The 21,403-nt window shown below is 44.1% G+C and overlaps 1 protein-coding gene across 3 annotated transcripts in view; it reads right to left on the reverse strand.

Annotated features, from left to right (window-relative positions):
• LOC144826527 (stimulated by retinoic acid gene 6 protein-like) overlaps positions 1–21,403 on the reverse strand; it is a 564,429-nt gene that overhangs the window by 302,559 nt on the left and 240,467 nt on the right. The window lies entirely within an intron of this gene.

Here is a 21,403-nt window from a genome sequence, read left to right on the forward strand (position 1 = left end):
CCGCACTGTGAAACAGATAGATGTGAACAGGAAAAGACATCAAAACTCAGTCATACTCACAGAGTCTAAGATAATCTAATTTACCCTATTCACTATATCACATCTGTCTCATTAAAAACTCCATGGAGGAGCAACAACCTTGGAGTATGACTGGACACCCATTGTACAAGTAAAGGAAACCTGACTGTCGGTTTAACAATTCTACATACACTGTCAGACAGTACAGGTAATCATAAGAAGCAAAACATATAAACTATTGACTGGTTTTAAAAGGAGGAGTCATACATTTCTTAATAAATGCCCCATCTGATGTCAGTTCAAAAGGAAATCCACTCCTGTACTCACCTCTCCGTCGGTGCCACCAGACTCGCCTGAGACTTGGGGGAGGCACCGAACCGGAGGGGGTGTGGAGTTAAATAACAAAACAGAGAAGGGGACTACTTTGCCTTCGTTTTTTAAAAGTTATTGTCCAGTGTTAAAAACGGTATATTCCGGGTGTTATGGACAATAACTACTCTCTTTCTGCATAGTGCTGGATAAAGATGCGCCATGAAATCGTAGCAAGATGATACATGCCTCGCGAATCCATCCGCATTGGCTCACAGGCATTAGCTAACAAACAGCAAAAAACGGGAGCCGGTATCACTCCGCGGAACTACAAAATGAAGTCAGAGCGGCCATTATTGTAGTTCTGGCGGTGCGGGCGCTCCGGGCTAGAGACATACTGTGTGTAACGAACCCTAACAGTGTTAGGGAACTATTGGGAACAATCCTCATCGGATAATTACGTTGATTAGAACCAGTAATTGTTAATTGCTGACTCCAAACCCTCAATCCTGTACTGGGATACAGGAGGAAACCCAGAAGCTGCAGGAGGGATATGGTGATAGTACTGGTTGGGTGTAGGATACAGCAATGTAGGATATGCCCAAAAGGATGTAAGGATATCCTCATCCATGAAAACCCTGATCAAAAAGCCTATAAGTGCCATAAGATCTTACAGAAACATTGCACAGATCGAGTCATAGGGACACAGATGACACTATTATCATGTACATATAGTCAAGAAAAGCAAGTGGCTAGAGGCAAAAGCAGTGGTCGTCTGCCTATATGCTAATAATGACTCAGATCTTCCTATATATACTCTAGTGTCACTGAATGAAGATGGGCTCTACAAAAAGTACCATGGTATCTGGTCATTCAGTCCCTTGGTGTCAGCGGAGAGTTTGAAAACCCATCGTTGCTCTCTCTGGAACAGATATTTCGCAATGTTCCACACATGTGAGGGTATGAAGGGCTTCTCCGAGACAGTCCATGTAAAATCAGACTCTCCATGTTGTTCGTCCAGGAAATGCCTTGTTAATTGCGTCATAGTTTATTTGCACCGGAAGGAGCTCTTATGCTCAAGCATGCGTACTCGCACCCTCTGTGTGGTCATTCCCACATACTGACGAGAACAGGGGCAGGTCAGAAGATATATGAGGTTATCACTGTTACAGTTAGTGAAGTGGCTTTGTATCCAGGGTCTGTCAGTGCCTATGTTGATCTCGGTGGAGTGTGTTGTTTGTGCGCAAACAGAACAATTCCCACATGGGTGATGACCAATTGCTGGTGGTAAGTCCCAAAGAGTGCCCAAAGTTCTTTTAGGGACATTTTTGGGGCGCGTATGAATGAGGCGATCCCTAATGCTGTTGGATCTTTTAAAAGCAAACAACGGTGGTGCAATCTGGTCATTGCCGTGATTGAGAATACGCCAATGCTTCCTAATGATTTTTTGTAGGCTGTTACTTCTAGTATTAAAGGTGCTCACAAGTGTCAGTCTGTCAGTGGGGGTTTTTGGCACTGGCGGTTCGAGGAGCGCTTTGTTGTTATATGCTCGTTTGAGAGACCGTTTGATAAGTGGTCTAGGGTAGTTTCTCTCCACCAGTTGTGACGACAAGTTATTTGCATGGATCTTAAAATCCTCCATCCTGGAGCAATTCCTCCGGACGCGGAGAAACTGACCATAAGGCAGATTGTCCCTCAAGGATTTTGGGTGGTAACTCTCGTACAACAGTAACGAGTTTCTAGCCATAGGCTTCCTATATAACTCACTCTGCAAGCCTGCAGATGTGACGTAGGTAGAGAGATCGACAAAGGACAGTCTCTCCCTATGGGCCTCAAAAGTGAATCTGAGGAACTGGTTCCTACCGTTTAGCCAAAGATGGAATTCACTAACAGATTCAAGGCTCCCTCTCCACACTACCAGCACGTCATCGATATAGCGTTTCCACCATATTATCGATGCTTGGAAAGGGTTGGTAGGAGTAAGCGCGTGCTGTTGCTCAAAATGATGCATGTAGAGATTAGCCAGGCTCGGCGCAAAAACGCTGCCCATGCTCGTTCCGGAGGTCTGAAGGTATATTGTGTCCTCGAAACGTTAATAGTTCTCTTTCATGGCCAGAGTGGCCAAGGCCATGATGAAAGTCATAGGAGTGATAGTGTCACCGATGTTATCCCCCAAGATGGATGTAACCACTTCTAGAGTTTCATCTTGGGGGATGGAAGTGTACAAGGACTCAACATCGAAAGAGACTAATAAGTCTCTTTCAGGATCGAAGTCAATTTCGGGGAGTACCCTTAGCACGTCTTTGGTATCTTGCAGATAGGTGGGCATCCTCTGCACGATAGGCCTCAAAAAGAAGTCTACAAAAGTAGATAAGGGCTCCAAAACTGAACCCAAGCCAGATATAATAGGCCTCCCTGGAGGCGGTCTCTGTGGCTTATGTACTTTAGGGAGGAGGTAGAAGTAAGGCATAACCGGGAATTCTGTTACCCGGTTATGCCTTACTTCTACCTCCTCCCTAAAGTACATAAGCCTCAGAGAGTGAGTTATATAGGAAGCCTATGGCTAGAAACTCGTTACTGTTGTACGAGAGTTACCACCCAAAATCCTTGAGGGACAATCTGCCTTATGGTCAGTTTCTCCGCGTCCGGAGGAATTGCTCCAGGATGGAGGATTTTAAGATCCATGCAAATAACTTGTCGTCACAACTGGTGGAGAGACACTACCCTAGACCACTTATCAAATGGTCTCTCAAACGAGCATATAACAACAACCGTGAAGCGCTCCTCGAACCGCCAGTGCCAAAAACCCCCACTGACAGACTGACACTTGTGAGCACCTTTAATACTAGAAGTAACAGCCTACAGAAAATCATTAGGAAGCATTGGCGTATTCTCAATCACGGCAATGACCAGATTGCACCACCGTTGTTTGCTTTTAAAAGATCCAACAGCATTAGGGATCGCCTCATTCATACGCGCAACAAAAATTTCCCTAAAAGAACTTTGGGCACTCTTTGGGACTTACCACCAGCAATTGGTCATCACCCATGTGGGAATTGTTCTGTTTGCGCACAAACAACACACTCCACCGAGATCAACATAGGCACTGACAGACCCTGATACAAAGCCACTTCACTTAATGTAACAGTGATAACCTCATATATCTTCTGACCTGCCCCTGTTCTCGTCAGTATGTGGGAATGACCACACGGAGGGTGCGAGTACGCATGCTTGAGCATAAGAGCTCCTTCCGGTGCAAAAAACTATGACGCAATTAACAAGGCATTTCCTGGACGAACAACATGGAGAGTCTGATTTTACATGGACTGTCTTGGAGAAGCCCTTCATACCCTCACATGTGAGGAACATTGCGAAATATCTGTTCCAGAGAGAGCAACAATGGGTTTTCAAACTCTCCGCTGACACCAAGGGACTGAATGACCAGATACCACGGTACTCTTTGTAGAGCCCATCTTCATTCAGTGACACTAGAGTATATATAGGAAGATCTGAGTCATTATTAGCATATAGGCAGACGACCACTGCTTTTGCCTCTAGCCACTTGCTTTTCTTGACTATATGTACATGATAATAGTGTCATCTGTGTCCCTATGACTCGATCTGTGCAATGTTTCTGTAAGATCTTATGGCACTTATAGGCTTTTTGATCAGGGTTTTCATGGATGAGTATATCCTTACATCCTTTTGGGCATATCCTACATTGCTGTATCCTACACCCAACCAGTACTATCACCATATCCCTCCTGCAGCTTCTGGGTTTCCTCCTGTATCCCAGTACAGGATTGAGGGTTTGGAGTCAGCAATTAACAATTACTGGTTCTAATCAACGTAATAATCCGATGAGGATTGTTCGCAATATTTCCCTAACACTGTTAGGGTTCGTTACACACAGTATGTCTCTAGCCCGGAGCGCCCGCACTGCCAATACTACAATAATGGCCGCTCTGACGTCATTTTGTAGTTCCGCGGAGTGATACCAGCTCCCGTTTTTTGCTGTTTGTTAGCTAATGCCTGTGAGCCAATGCGGATGGATTCGCGAGGCATGTATCATCTTACTACGATTTCTGGGCGCATCTTTATCCAGCACTATGCAGAAAGAGAGTAGTTATTGTCCATAACACCTGGAATATACCGTTTTTAACACTGGACAATAACTTTTAAAAAACGAAGGCAAAGTAGTCCCCTTCTCTGTTTTGTTATTTAACTCCACACACCCTCCGGTTCGGTGCCTCCCTCAAGTCTCAGGCGAGTCTGGTGGCACCGACGGAGAGGTGAGTACAGGAGTGGATTTCTTTTTGAACTGACATCAGTAGGGGCATTTATTAAGAAATGTATGACTCCTCCTTTTAAAACCAGTCAATAGTTTATATGTTTTGCTTCTTATGATTACCTGTACTGTCTGACAGTGTATGTAGAATGGTTAAACCGACAGTCAGGTTTCCTTTACTTGTACAATGGGTGTCCAGTCATACTCCAAGGTTGTTGCTCCTCCATGGAGTTTTTAATGGGACAGATGTGATATAGTGAATAGGGTAAACAATTAGATTATCTTAGACTCTGTGAGTATGACTGAGTTTTGATATCTTTTCCTGTTCACATCTATCTGTTTCACAGTGCGGGGCCTCGTATACCTGAGCACAGTCCAGGTGAGGTGAGGTCCAGTCCCCTGTCATGTTGGGTGAGCATGTGGAAAAGTAAATTTTGCCATGTTTTGTGTCCCTACGAGTCCTCCATCATATGTTATCTGTGCATGATTAATATGCATATGTATTCCCTATGTTCGATTAAAGACGCAATTATAGTTGTGTCCACCTTTAGTATGTCAGTTCCCAGTTCTCGTGAATACTACGAATATCAGGCCTATGTAAAGCTACGTTGCCACGTTTCTCAGTGTGCACGTTATTCCATTGTAAAGTCTCCGTTTCTAGGCCTCAAAAGGGCCCGGACACCAGATTCAGCTCCTGTCTCCTGAAGCCCTCGCTGAGGAGCGATACAGCCCCCACCTGTATCCTCGACCCTTCACTTACTTCCTGCCTCGCAGTGCCCGGTTCAGCCTGGCTCTGCCTCTGAGTCTGCCAAGAGTATGTTATGATTCTAGCTATCAGTCCAGTCCTCCTTCTCTGCATTCCTAAAGCTACTGAATCGCATCAATAGTTTCCGTCATTGTCTAGCCTTCACGTCTCCACGTTAGAGAAATACTGTATTAATGGTCATTTAATATTCTTCATCACGCACTACATGTAGAATAATGCATGCTCCAGTCTTAGAGTCTGTTCGCCTTTACCCCGATAACATTTGGATTCTATCAACATGTTCTCTAAACATCAGATACTAGATACTGCTTAGGTACATGTCGCCCTGACTCTTCAGACTTCAGTCTCTGCTCCTAGCACAGAGTTCGAAGCCCCCAGCTTCTCCTAGTAACACGTCATTGCCAGCTTGCGCGCACCATCAGGTTAGAGGTCCCGGCTCCTTAGGTAGCCCCCTCCATGTTTCCGCCCCATTTATGACATATTCTGTTACGTTTGCATCACATGTCTATGTATACGCCTCTGTTACACCTACTTTCACCCTTATCTTTCGCGACTGCTACGCGTCACGCCTATTGCTCCACCCACTGCTACGCCTATCGTATGTATTGTAATGCAACTGTTTTAGTATATATGATCGTGTATTGTTATTAAATGTTAGCGCGCTCATCCCAGATCCAGCCCCAGCAGCTGCTGGGCCCTGCCATCCTATTCCTATGCAGGTTGTCCTGTTCCTGTCCTTTATGCTGTAATAAACCTGCAAAACTCCTACTACCTCGAATCTTGACTCTTATTTATTGAGCTATCTGTTATTCATTTATTCATCCAAAAATAGAGGTATTATTTATTTATTTACCACATAATGGCGCCCGAATAGGGACTTGCCCTTTCCCCACGCGCCGGTGAAGCCACGCCGGCCCCCTGACCCTCTGCAGCCGTGACGGAACCATACCGTGCACGTGCAGATATTTCTGCTTCAAGTATCCCTCAGGCCCACGGAGGAGACGGAGGTTGCGGTCCAGCATCCAGACGAGGCGGTGGAGGAACGCGGCGAGTCCCGACCAGAGCCCAAGCCGAGAGTCCAACGTCCGAGGTATCCGGAGGCCCACCCGTAACAGAAGTCCGAAGTTCGTCCGTCCGGCGTCGAAGCAGTCCAGTCCAGTCCGAGGCCTTCCGTTCTTGCTGCCCGGTGAGTACCGTTGCTGGGGTAGTATCTAGACAGGGTCAATCTAATTGACTCTGGTCCGTGGGTTGGTGGTACACAGTCCCACAAACGAAGTGTCCACTTCGGTGGATGCGGGTCCTGACGTGTCTCTGTATGAGACCGGTAAGTTTCGTACTGTTTCAGCAGTGCATCTAGTTCCTGTTCTAGTCAGTTCTGTTCTCGAGAAAATTCATGTATTCTGTTTTCTGTATTCCAGGTAGTATTCTGTTCGAACTGTTATTCTGAATGTTCTTCATGTATTTTAATGTCGTGGTATGAGTGCGAAGTGATTCTCGTGTTTATTGTGTATTGTATTGTGTCCAGATCATAGTTCAGTCATGCCGCTCTTTTCAAAACTGCGTCAGTTAAAAACTAGAAAAGGTCTGCTAGAAGCAGCAGTTCCTGTCCCGCCTAGGGACAGTCCAGGTCATTTTATGTACCAGAAGCATGGCATAAGTGCCATATGATATCTAGATTTATGGGTCGAGTATACCAAACAGTTAGAGGAAAAGTATAGATGGCCTGTATCAGGCACATGGGATGCCGAGTGCATCATGCGAGTAGAAGAAGCATTATGGAAAAAGAAAGCCAGACAGTCACAGAAAGATGCCATCGAGTTATGGCGCAAAGAATCTCATAAAAGAACCGAAAAAGAAATCAGAAAGTCAGAATTGAGTAGAGAATCCTTAGAACGAGCCCAAGAAAAGGAATTAATCGAGATTGGTGAACGAGTTAAAACCGAACAGTCAGACAGACAGAGGCATGCTCTTATTAAGGGTATGTATCCTCTTCTTGCCGAGGGCTTGCCAAAAGCGACCCCAGAGGCATCCAGTAACTTTCCGCCACCATTAGTTCCGACCAAGCTACGTCACAAACAGACCGCAGCTGATATTTTCATTTCGTCCTATTTGGACGACACAGTCCCAGAATATGCAAATCCTGTTCGCGCTCCGCCAGTCCCTGTAAATCAGGCACTCCCCGTTTCTCCAGACACCGGGGTACCCCTTGCAGTACCTGTTACGGTCCCCCCGGTCCAGCCCGCCATACAAGTCCAGCCTGCATTTCCATTTCCCACTCTGCCAGGACGAAGAGAATCAGTAGACGACTCTAGTTTAGGGGCCGCGGGGGGAGGTCCTCCTCAAACCCCGCCGCCACACAAGCGTTTAACGTTAGCCGAATTACATGCACAAGCGTCACAGCGTACGCCCAGATATCAGTCTGTTGCAGAAATAAGAAAAGCCCTTAACGAATGTGGCTATGATCCAGTCCCAGGCGAGGATAATATGGTTTTATATTCATTACGCGTAAGAAAGGTGACCGAGTATCTAGTCACCCTACCAGACATAAAAGAAGATCTAGACAGAATATATCGTTTCATCCGTACAGGGAATGATCCAGAAAGTATTAGTGACGTCATGTGCCAAAGAAAAGTTGAAGTCCAGCTCATGATATTAAAGTTTCTGATTAATTGTCTAATAAGGGAACAAGATTATCCGACCAAAGATCGAGCCGAAATGAAAGTCCTGACAAGGTGGAGTGATAATATAGCCGAGGGTAAGCACAAGACTATCGGTAGTATAGAGAGTATGTACAAGAAGATTCGTAAAGAAATAATAAGGGTACACGAACAACGTAAAGAAGCACAAGTAAGCGAGAAAGAAAATGACTCTTCTACAGAAGAGGTAGAGGACGAGAATCCCGACAGAATAGCGTATGTAGGAAAATCTAGATTTCCAGGTCGCCATTTGCGCCTAGAACACAAGTCAATTTTTCATCATCCAGCACCAGAACAAGGTTCTCTGGAACAAGTATTTCAAGCTACCGATCACATTCTGAAATCACGAATCGGTTATAGCGAGTTAAGTACCATGCATGAACAAGAACTAGTCCGATCAGCAGTCCGATGGACTACTGATTCTACCACTTTTCCAGACGAAATAGTGGCACAAATGTTTCTGAAATTGCCCCCAGCCGAGCAGCGACTGGCGGGTATGTATATGATTCAGCACCTCATTACATTGTATGAGGGTCAACATTCTGATCCAGGTCCGTTACACGATGTCCTGAACGAGTTACTCCAGTATAGATGGAAAGGTTTAGGTACCGATTTAATTAGTGTCATTCTAGAACAGCGCCACAAATATAGTATGTTTTTGAACCCGCATTTTGTTCATGCCTCACCCCCAGAAAGTAAACCCTTTTACATAGACAGACAGAATCCGTTACGAGAAGTACATCCAATTAAGACAGACGGTGGTGAAATGCAACGAGTGTTTGTTTACACCCCGATCACAAAGATGGAACTCTTAGAGATGAAAAAATTAATCCCCTGTCATGATAAAGATCCAGCAGGGTTCCATCGAGAATTAAAAGACATGCTCCGTATGGGAGAATACACGTATCCAGATATAATTAAAATGTTAAAGGTTCTGCTGCCCGCAGGGGTGTATGAAAAGCTCAAGGAAAAAGAATGGGAGGTGGGAGAGAAAAAGATCGATTGGGCAGTTCTAGAAGCTGAAGATAAGGTGCGAGTACCAGGTACCGGTCTTGGAGCGAAATGTAAAGAATTACCTGAATTATTGATTCAAGTTTTACCCAGATTGTTAACAACGAAAAAGGAAGACTGGGATGCAATCTCAGCCTGTAAACAGAAACAAGACGAAGACATTAGTGATTTTTATTCTAGATTTGAGAAATGTTTTAGCATCAACAGTGGCCTCAAGACAAGTAGTGAGTCATACCCTCACCTTTTTGTTACTAAATTAGTCGAGAATTCAAGTCCACCAATTAAAAATCGAGTTTTGAAAGTCGAAAGTACCTGGCAAGCTAATACCCCGTCCCAGATGTTACAGATGCTCCAATACCACCAGAATAGAATCAGAGAAGAGCAAGAACATGAGAGAAAGCGTATGAAAGACACGAAAATGAAAGTACTAGTTGCACAATCTATTCCACAAGACAGTCAGAAGAGGGGACCAAATCAAGCCAGTCATCCTGCAGCTCCCGTTAAAGGGAACTGCAATTATTGTAAACAGCCAGGTCATTTTATAAACGAGTGTGCAGTTCTGAAACACAACATAGCTACTGGTAAGACTAAAGAAAGACCACGTCCGCCTAGACAAGAACAAGTTTCACAGATTCCTCAGCCACAGAATGCACCACAGACAGTTACAGCTCCGCAGCCTATCGCTGCAACACAGCATGTTACACAGCAGATGTACCAGTATGCACAGTCTGAGTATCCAGAGTATCAGCCATATTCATGAAACAGCCTAGAGAGGGAGGTAGGCTTGCCTCTCATCGAGATACCTGTAGATCAAGAAGGTCCCTATGTTCACAGTCAAGTACTAGGGAAAGATAGAAAGTTTTTGATTGATACAGGGGCAAGTAGGACCACCATCAGTCACGCCGAAGTTCCAGGGGCTCCGCTCTCAGGCTCAAGAAATGTTTCCCTTGGATTTTCAGGAAAACCTATCGTAAATGAAATTTCAAAGCCAGTTACTCTAGAAGTAGGTCCATTGTCCCGCACTACTGATCTGTTACTTACTAAGTCATGTCCAGAAAATCTGTTAGGCATTAAAACACTGAAAGAGTTAGGTGCAGTTATATGCTGTTCCCCAGAGGGAATACGATTGTTCCTACGTGACTTCAAGGGTCACTATGTATTACGAGATTTTGATCCAAGATTGTCCAATGTCCCGCAGCATCTATGGGCGCAAGGTCCAACTGATGTTGGTTATATGCAAATCACACCCCATCGTGTGACTCTCAAGCCAGGTGTAGTGTTACCACGAATCAGACAGTACAGATTGCCACCTGAGGCTGTAGCAGCCTTATCCAAAATTATTGACGAGCTCATGGCTCAAGGAGTGGTTGTAGAAACTGACTCCAATGTATGCAATTCTCCGATCATTCCTGTTATGAAACGTACTGATCCAAATGCACCCCCAGTATATCGATTAGTGATTGATCTCCGAGAGCTTAATAAATGTATTATTCCCCAGTATCCAGTTGTCCCAGATATCTCTTCCCTATTGACAGCCATTGATTCCGAAGCTTCATTTTTCACTGTCATAGACCTCAAGAACGCATTCTTCAGTGTCCCCATTCATCCAGACAGCCAGTTTCTTTTCGGATTCTGTTTAAATGGAAGGAGCTATATGTTCACACGAGCTCCTCAAGGTTTCACAGAAAGTCCTAGTATTTATAGTCAAGCACTCAAGAGGCAACTAGACAACATTCACATGCCAACTGACACTGCCCTGCTCCAGTATGTCGATGACCTCCTGATCACAGCCCGTTCTGAACGTGCTTGCGAGCGAGCATCACTTACAGTATTGTATTTCCTTGCCGAGATGGGACACAAGGTGTCCCCTTCTAAGCTTCAATTCTGTGTCCAGCAAGTGGTCTACTTAGGACACTTACTGTCCAAGAGGGGTAGGCAGTTGACACCCGACCGTATTCAGTTAATAGCGAGTCTTCCTCAGCCCAAGACCCAGAAGGAGGTACGTGCTTTTATCGGCCTTACTTCTTATTGCAGACAATGGATTCCTCAGTATGCATTTCTAGCCAAGCCACTGATACAGTTAACGACACAGGAGGCAGCCGTATCGACTGTCCTCCCTTGGTCATCTGAACATACACTCAGTTTCAATGAGTTACAGAAAGCCCTATGTCAAGCTCCAGTTCTAGCTACACCAAACTACAGTAAGCCTTTTACACTTTTTGTCACTGAACGCGAAGGTACAGCATTATCTGTCCTCACACAAGACCAAGCAGGACAATACAAGCCATGTGCTTATTTTTCGAGCACATTAGATCCTGTAGCCCAGGCTCTGCCTGCGTGCCTCAAGTCAGTTGCAGCCACAGCCCTAGCTATCAGACAAAGTGATTCCATAGTATTAGGACACTCCCTGACAGTACAAGTTCCACACTCCGTGGAAGTTCTTTTAAACCGAACACAAACTCAGCACTTGACAATTGCACGTTTAACAGGTTATGAATTGACACTGTTCCAGCCACACATAGAAATCAGACGCTGCAACGTTTTAAATCCTGCTACACTGTTACCATCAGCTAATCCAAATCCTGCCTGATTGTGTGGAAGTAGTTAACATCATGACAAAGCCAAGACAAGATCTGACAGATATTCCGTTACCAGATCCCGATCTGACACTTTATGTGGATGGTTCATGCATGAGAACTAGTACAGGAGAACTAGTGGCCGCGTATGCAGTGACTACTGACACTGAAGTTATTGAAACACACCGCATTGACACCCTGTCTGCTCAAGCAGCAGAGCTAGTTGCTCTGACACAAGCCTGCATACACGCTAAGAACCGGAAAGTTAATGTTTACACAGATTCACGCTACGCATTTGGAGTCGTACACGACTTTGGAGTGCTCTGGCAAGAGAGAGGTTTCATGACTTCTCATGGAACCAAGATTCAGCATGGTCTCCTCATTCAAGCTCTGTTAGATGCAATACATTTACCGACATCCATTGCTATCATGAAGTGCAAAGCACATACGAAAGTTACTGACACTATTTCTCAAGGTAATGATCTAGCAGATCGCACAGCCAAGCTTACAGCACAGACACCAGACATTCCAGTTAATAAGACACAGACGCACACTCCAGAGCCGACTACATGCATGACAGTTAAAGACCCTACTAAAGATGTCATAGATATCCAGTTACATGCTACTCCCGAGGAAATCAAGAAATGGTCCGAACAAGGAGGGGTCCAGACAGATCAAGGATGGTTAACAAAGGGTAGAGCCACATGGTTTCTCCCCGACTCTATGGTTCAAGTCATTATTAATACCGCACATAGTCCAGCACATTTAGGAGAAAAAGCCATGTTAGACAGTATCCAGAACCTTTGGTTCAACAAGCATTTACGAGCTGCAGCCAAGCAGAAAGTCCGTACCTGTATGATATGTTGTCAGTTCAATCCAGGTAAAAGTGTCCCGGTGGAACAAGGTGGATTCCAGCCCCCTGACCACCCTTTTGAAGTCCTCCAGATGGATTACATTCAGATGGAGCGATGTCGAGGTTTCAAGTATGTCCTTGTAGTTGTATGCGCTTTGTCCAGGTGGACAGAAGCATATCCAGTTCCAGATTACACAGCCGCGACCACTGCCAAGCAGTTGGTTCGTGAGTTCTTCCCCCGTTATGGACTCCCTAGAGTCGTATATTCTGATAACGGCCAGCCATTCTCATCTGAACTCATGAAGCATGTTTCCCTTTTGTTAGGGTACCAGTGGAAGTTCCATTGTGTACGCCACCCTGAAGCAGCAGGTCTCGTAGAGAGACATAACCAGACCCTGAAAATCCGCATCGCCAAAGTATGTAAAGAGAAAGGTGTGGACTGGCTAGTAGCTCTGCCAGTTGCTTTGTTCTATATGCGCATGGTCGCACATTCCAGATCAGGTCTGTCCCCGTATGAGGTCGTTTTCGGCCGCCCCCCTAACATGTGGGGTACACCCAGACCTCGAAGTATTACCGATGTTTCAAGTAATATGCTGACAGATTACCTAGCTTCCTTGATGTCTGCCCTCAACTCTTGTCATTCACAGGTTGCCGCCGCATTTCCAGACAACACCGAGGTGGCACCGCATGAAATCGTTCCAGGATCCATGGTCCTGGTGCGAAATTTCGATCGCTCAAGTCCGCTGGAGCCTCGCTGGAAGGAGCCCCGACAGGTCCTCCTGGCCACCCGTACAGCCGTGAAGTTGGAGGGACGCAAAGGCTGGGTGCATCTTTCACATATAAAGAAGTTTTATGGACTGAAACCGGTCTCAAAGGACATTGCCCAGGATTTGAAGGATTACCAAAGTACTATTCTCAAGGACTGTCCCGCAAAGAACAATGATACTGCACCCTCCCTGGTAGAGAAAACTCCGCAACAGGAGTATAAACTCAAGTTAAGGTCTAGTAAAATAAGTCAGCCAGTTTGATTGTCTAAGTCCTCCCCTAGGTGAAACGGTTAGACTGTTTCTGACATGTATAAAATAGACCCCCATAGTGAGAGAGTTAGTCAAAACTCAATCCGATGTATCGTTTTTCTATGTTTCATATTATTTCTCAGTATTATGATTTCCTGCACCAGTTATGCGTTTTACTTGTATTTTCCAGTTTCTCATGTAAATAAGTCTGCCAATGCTACAGTAGAGCACACGTTTAGTGATCTGCCTCCTCATGAACTCTCTTACCGCCTCGCTATGCGAAATAATTCTTTTATCCGCATGTTACATTATTCACACCAGACCAGCAATGCCACTAATTGTTGGGTGTGTGGTCGACTCCCCCCTTTCCAGACACCGAAGGGAGTTCTGCCACTCTTTCCTTATCCTTTTTCACATAATGGTTCGTGTGGAGCATGGTCCACGTTAACGTCATCCTCAACAGATATGTCTTTTCTTAACAGTACATGCTTTCCAGACAAGCAAGGTCTTCCCCACAGAACAGGGTTAGATCTAGAAAACGAAGTTTACAATTTAGGTAATTATTCTTCGAATTTCATGGTCCTGAATGTTCAGTCTGATTCCACTCCAGATTTACCTGCTATTTCAGTACTACCAGTCAAAGGCGAATTATGTGTCCGAAATAATGGTTCCGTACATGTAGGACATAGCGATTGTACTACTATAGTCAAATACAGTGACAGTGGGAAATCTATTTTCAAAGCTTCACGTCATTCTTATTTTATTTGTGGTCAGACCGCATATGTTCGTCTGCCCCTCGATTGGGAGGGAACCTGTTACATTGCCTTCCTACTGCCACCAGTTTTCCTAGCCCCACCTGATTATCATAGAAACACACATCTAGTACACATTAGACATAGAAGGGAGATCGAGTCCCCAATTGTCGATTATACTGAAACTGCTCTAGAACAGTATACAGATTTCAATAGAGGTTTCTTCTTCTTTATAGGACCTATCCAGAATAGTAAGCTAATCCGTAGGTTAACAAGAACCCTTGAAGTAGTAGTCAATGAGACTGCCTCTGCTCTAGGTAACTTAACCGAAGAGCAATCTGCTATGAGATTTGTCGTTTTACAGAATCGTCTCGTCCTTGACGTCATATTGGCCGATAGGGGCGGGGCCTGTAGAGTCATCGGATCTAGTTGCTGCATTTTCATTCCAAATAACGCGCCGTCTGTTTATTCAGCTATAACCAGACTCCATAAAATTGCCCATCTGTTACACCAAGATCCAGGCACCTGGACATGGTCCGGTTGGTTCTGGAATATAATTTCCGCTTGGGGATGGAAAGTCTTGTCCTTTCTAGGTATTGCAGTAGCGATCATATTTAGCTGCTGCCTCTGTATACAATGTGGCCCTGCGATTTGCGGCATTTGTGCTACCTCTTGTATTCCTAGTCCCAAGCCCCGTTCTAAAACCCGTTCCAAGAAAATTCGAGACGAGCAAATGATACTGTATGAAATGATAGATGGTATCATGAATATTGATGTTTCCTGAAGGAAACGTAGTGACAAGGAGGGAATGTGGAAAAGTTAATTTTGCCATGTTTTGTGTCCCTACGAGTCCTCCATCATATGTTATCTGTGCATGATTAATATGCATATGTATTCCCTATGTTCGATTAAAGACGCAATTATAGTTGTGTCCACCTTTAGTATGTCAGTTCCCAGTTCTCGTGAATACTACGAATATCAGGCCTATGTAAAGCTACGTTGCCACGTTTCTCAGTGTGCACGTTATTCCATTGTAAAGTCTCCGTTTCTAGGCCTCAAAAGGGCCCGGACACCAGATTCAGCTCCTGTCTCCTGAAGCCCTCGCTGAGGAGCGATACAGCCCCCACCTGTATCCTCGACCCTTCACTTACTTCCTGCCTCGCAGTGCCCGGTTCAGCCTGGCTCTGCCTCTGAGTCTGCCAAGAGTATGTTATGATTCTAGCTATCAGTCCAGTCCTCCTTCTCTGCATTCCTAAAGCTACTGAATCGCATCAATAGTTTCCGTCATTGTCTAGCCTTCACGTCTCCACGTTAGAGAAATACTGTATAAATGGTCATTTAATATTCTTCATCACGCACTACATGTAGAATAATGCATGCTCCAGTCTTAGAGTCTGTTCGCCTTTACCCCGATAACATTTGGATTCTATCAACATGTTCTCTAAACATCAGATACTAGATACTGCTTAGGTACATGTCGCCCTGACTCTTCAGACTTCAGTCTCTGCTCCTAGCACAGAGTTCGAAGCCCCCAGCTTCTCCTAGTAACACGTCATTGCCAGCTTGCGCGCACCATCAGGTTAGAGGTCCCGGCTCCTTAGGTAGCCCCCTCCATGTTTCCGCCCCATTTATGACATATTCTGTTACGTTTGCATCACATGTCTATGTATACGCCTCTGTTACACCTACTTTCACCCTTATCTTTCGCGACTGCTACGCGTCACGCCTATTGCTCCACCCACTGCTACGCCTATCGTATGTATTGTAATGCAACTGTTTTAGTATATATGATCGTGTATTGTTATTAAATGTTAGCGCGCTCATCCCAGATCCAGCCCCAGCAGCTGCTGGGCCCTGCCATCCTATTCCTATGCAGGTTGTCCTGTTCCTGTCCTTTATGCTGTAATAAACCTGCAAAACTCCTACTACCTCGAATCTTGACTCTTATTTATTGAGCTATCTGTTATTCATTTATTCATCCAAAAATAGAGGTATTATTTATTTATTTACCACAAGCAAGCAAAATTTTAAATAATTTTTTTGAATTAATTATTCGAGATGAAAGAGAAGTAGAGAGCATGTGTGTATAACTTAATAATAAGATTGTAATATATGTGTCTTCCTAGATCACTTTGAACGTCCACTGACTAGGAGGATGAGTAATTGAACTGTAGGTACAGGTTGTATCGTTCCTACTTTGAAATCTTGTTGTGTTTTCACTATTGTTTTCACACACATTCTAACAGTAGCAACTATTTGAGAGCAGTGGCCCTGATGAATGCCAAGGGACTTTGTGCCCGGTAGGCAGAAACATGTTGGCCCGTTTTGCGATAGTCATTGTTCCATACTGTCGTTTGCGCTGTTCCTTTTTTACTTAGGGGATGTGCCTAGTTTCTATTACAGTTGTTTTTTAGACATATCACCCTATTTTAGACTCGCGACTTTCCTGTTTTGTTGCACTGTACTTTTATCACTTTTATGAGCCATCACCATCAGACCAACAATTGGTAGTTCCAATTATGACTGTAGACCATATCCAGTACTCACTTTGACTGTGTGGCATGAGGTCTAGATGATCTAAGGACCCGCCTGGTCACAGTGTGAACGACCAAATGATAGGACTGATCACTTGGTTTTCTGATGGTTATTCACAGACTACATGTGCACTGGATCTAGTCTGACCAGTTCTTGATTAAGCCTTTGTCATTATCACTTTTAGGTTACTTACACATTTGTTTCTCCTTCTCTTCGTTATATTGTTATATGGTGACTGCAGCACCAACTGTCATAAAGACAGATTTGACAGTTCAGCCAGATAGTTGCCTGGCTCATAGACCTCCTAGGTTCTTGCTTGTTATTTATTTATAACTTTCCTATAATACAACAGTAATTAGCACAATAATTGCACCATTTTCATGAAAGTAAAATGTCATATATGGAGTGCAGTGTGTATTTACACCACCCAAATATCTCACACTAATATATGGCCGCCAAGAGCACTACTGTTTTTTTTTCTGGGCTGCAGTCTTAAATCACTGCACTGACAGATGGGAAGAAAAACTGTCTGTGACATGTAAAAAAAAACTATTTTTTATATCAGTCCCTCCTAAAGTGTACCATATAAATCAATAGGGGTTAATAGATAGTATGTAAAAAGTGCCACACTTTACATTCGTAGTGACTGAATGTCCAAAAGGTGTTATAACTGTGTAGGCTTAGTATCTACATAAAATGGTGTGCGCCGGCATCTTATCATATGTTTAGCAGAGTCACTGCGGACCCATGCAGCATCCCCACTATTACAATTGAAAGGGCGCTGGAATGCAGATCTGCAGAGACAAAGCACGGACCGGGAATAGGCAACATTAGAGAGCCCTACCTACATACCGAGGAACGCCAGGTGTAGGCTCATACAATATTATATAACTTTTAGACTTGGTTCATTTTCCCAACATTTGCTAATATAATGCCCATTGTTAATGGAGTTTCTGCCTAATGTTGATGCCTATTTGCATTTATGCGTAAGGGACTTCCGCTGGATCTAAGGTGACCGAAGCCTACTCTTATGCATTTGATGCCAATGGCCACCAGATTACGCATCTTGTATTTCTAGGCCCAATGTGCATGCCGAAGGTCCTGGTATACGTTTTGCAGGTATTCCGGCCTGAAGTCCTATGTTACTGATAAGCTGTTTTTTTCCACTAGGACTAAAGCTGATGGACTTACCTTTTCTTTCCTTTATCCTTTATCCCTTCGCAATGGTCCTGGCAGCGGCCCGATTGGCCCTGCCATGTAAATAATCCCCTTGTACATATTGCCCTGGCGCCAGTTGGTGCAGTATAGCAGTTATTGTGATTACTATAGTATGTTTGACACAATACAAACATTTTTTTTTTACCTAATCTGGTGTGGTCTCTTTTTGTGGAGCGCCTTGTGTGTCGCCTGTGTGTACTCTGTGGATGCTTTGCACATGTCCTCTGGAGTTTGGCCCGCCCGCTCTGCACCATGCTACCCCATTTCTAACAATACCACAAAGGGCTTATCTAACACCGGCCTCAACCAACAGAATATTTAATTGAGTAGATGCACGGTAACCACACTGCGAACTGGTGGGAGGCGACTTGTTAAACATGTTGTGGGCAGGCAGCAAGCTGAAAACCTAATGGGAGATTATCACAACACACTTAGCACGCTGCACAGACCGCACACTGGAATGGAACTGGGAGGTGTACCTATTGGGGATGTACCAGAGATGAAAGAAACATAAGGTGACAACCCACTTTATAGACCGGGGACTTATAGGGGCAAAGCGCCTCATCACCAAGTGCTGGAAAGCAACTGACCTCTCATCAGTGAAGGCATGGTATCACTCAATGAAATGCTGGGCGCAGTCCGAAAGCATGGGGCTTCGGCGAGAGGATGCTATTGGCAAACGAAAGGCACCACTAGCCGTAGCCTGGGACACAATACTCATGGACCTCCGAAGCGCGTGGCATGAGCACTCGGAGACATGTGGCTCATCCCAGGCAACAAGCTGGACACAAGAACACGCAGAGGGATCCCAACAATAGCTAGAGCCCCTACTTCCCCTCCCTACCCCCAACGGGCATTGATTCAGCATGGAACACAGAGCGCACACAGCAATTCCTGACATGTGTCCAAGGTGACAGACATTGTTAATGGGACAAAAGTAAATTAAATGTTGATAACGTACAAGGCGACAGAGCCTATGCCATTCACAACGATAGCAACACCATCTGCGCTTAATATACCAATTTAGTGAGTTGCAATTCCCTCTTCCCTTTAACCCCCTAGCCTACTGTTAATCTCCTCACAAGACAATATGCTATTACAAGCCCTGCTGTGTATATTCTAGTGGAATGTTTGTAGACGCAATACTATGTCGCTATAACAGATGCTGTACCCTGTTTGCCTTCGGTTTTAGATAAAAGCCTAGCAGTACAAAGGGGCAACATTTGTGACAAATAGTGATTGTGAATGAAGCAACTATATAATTTCAGTTATCTGTAACTGCTGTAATACATGAACATTTGTAAAATCAATAAAGAAATTTAAACAAAAAAATAACTGTGTAGGTCTAAGCTACTTTCTCCAGGTACAGGCCAAAATGTAATTAAAATGTTCAAGTCATATCTCCACCTGGGAAGATGCTAGCAAAATGAATCAACGTTCCTTTTTTTCAGTTTTCAAAATATAAATATAAATATAAAGGTGAAATCAAAGTTTTTTTTCTTCAGTAGAAAGTAATTTGATAAAAGAGTACTATGTGATGCCTGAGCCAAAACTGGCTTAGACCCAGTTTTACTCCCTCAATTCACCTCTGGAGGCCAATGCACATGTTTGGCTAGAGATAGCAGTCTTGTTTTCCAGAGGGGGGAACATCGTTTACAACTAAACTTTTACAACGCACTACGATTACAACGCAGGAATTATAATGAAAGACGTTACAATGACTTTTGCTGGAGGGCGCTGTTGGATAGGGAATAGTTTAATTTTCTATCCAACACCTTCCCTACTATCCACGGGGACTGGAGTTGGAATAGAAATTTAAACTATTCCACTATCCAGCGCCCCCCAACGCAAGTCGTTGTAACGACTTGCGTTGTAATACCTGCGTTATAAAGGCATGCATGGTAAAAGCATGCGTTGAAACGTCATAAATCCTCCAGAGGACAATAGCATGGCCTTTCACTCTTGGCAGGTAGTGTTTTGTCCGACAATGGTCACTAAACTGGGATTACAATGGAAAATATCTTTCCCAAGCAACTTTACAAACACAATTGCAATAGAGACTGTAAGCAAGTAAAAAAGTTCAAAAAATTAGATTAAAATATACAACAATCTTTAATAAAATTAATTATAGTAAAACAAAGACATTTCAATAATATAAACATTTCATTTGTTACAAAAACAGAGATGACAAAAATTAGTTCTTCGACAAGCGTTTCGACACGGCAAGGTGTCTTTGTCAGGAAAAGTCAATCAATTATTTGTAATTTATTTCACGTATTGTTGGAGAGAACAACACTTTCATACCCAGGACCTTGAAACTTGATGAAAAGGTTGCGTTTTGCTCTTTTCTTTATAAAAATCCTTATTTTCGGCACTTCTTGGTATTGAAAACACAGTGAAAGTTTTGCGATTAGAAATTTTAAAATGGAGGTTCTTATTAAGGGTATAGTTAGATTTAAAAGAGCGAAAATGCCCACTTCTGATCTTACAAAAAGCGCTACGCGCCGTGAAATTCTTACTTTTAGTTAGAACGTTTCTCAGAGGCAGGAGATAAAGTCCGAGCGTCTAAAGGAACCTGCACGTTGATGCGGATAAACTTGTTTAAAAACGCGGTTCTCTAGATAAACTGAATACGGGTCTGACTGCCGTGGATATAGCGCGGTCAACTGGGATTAACCATTTGGGAGGGAACAGAAATAATTGTCAGATTAAAAAGAAAAGCATCAACACTTCTTCTTTTGACTTGGAGATCCGAAATTTGTCTGACAGAATGTGCTCCCTTTTATTCTCGCAGCACCCCTACACCATCTGGCTCCAACCCAGATGGAGGGAAAAAGAGATGATATCCCTGACATAGGTCTTAGTAGGGGAGTGATATGGGGAGATTGAAGGAACCATGTAGTTGAAGAAGGGGTTAGACTTTTTGGACTTATGCTTCAAGCGAGCAGGAGGTGTTTTAAAAGGAGATGGATATAGGGCAAGGAAGTTAACAGAACTGGATATGAAGATTTATCCAACCGCTAGTTAATACATAGGATACTACTGCCATCTCACCATCACCTATTCACAACATGCCTGGGAACACTACACCTGAAGAAAGAAGACCCTGCTGAAAGAAATGGACTCAAGAATTCCTGACTCCTGCTGGCTCTGCAACTGCTCTCCAAGTGTCAAGTGGCAGACCTCCAACAAGCCCAGTTGACCACTGAGGACGGTCCTCTACAAGAGACCTGGTTGGAGGGAGACCTGGTGCCTAGAACACTGCCCTAATGACATGAGGGCTGCAGGAATGACCTTGGAGGAACCTTCTACTAGCTGAAGAAAAGTGAGATTTAGGGCCAGATGTACTAAACTGTTAAGTCCTT

Source organism: Lissotriton helveticus, chromosome 3_2 (assembly GCF_964261635.1).
Source record: "Lissotriton helveticus chromosome 3_2, aLisHel1.1, whole genome shotgun sequence".
NCBI classification, from domain to species: domain Eukaryota; kingdom Metazoa; phylum Chordata; class Amphibia; order Caudata; family Salamandridae; genus Lissotriton; species Lissotriton helveticus.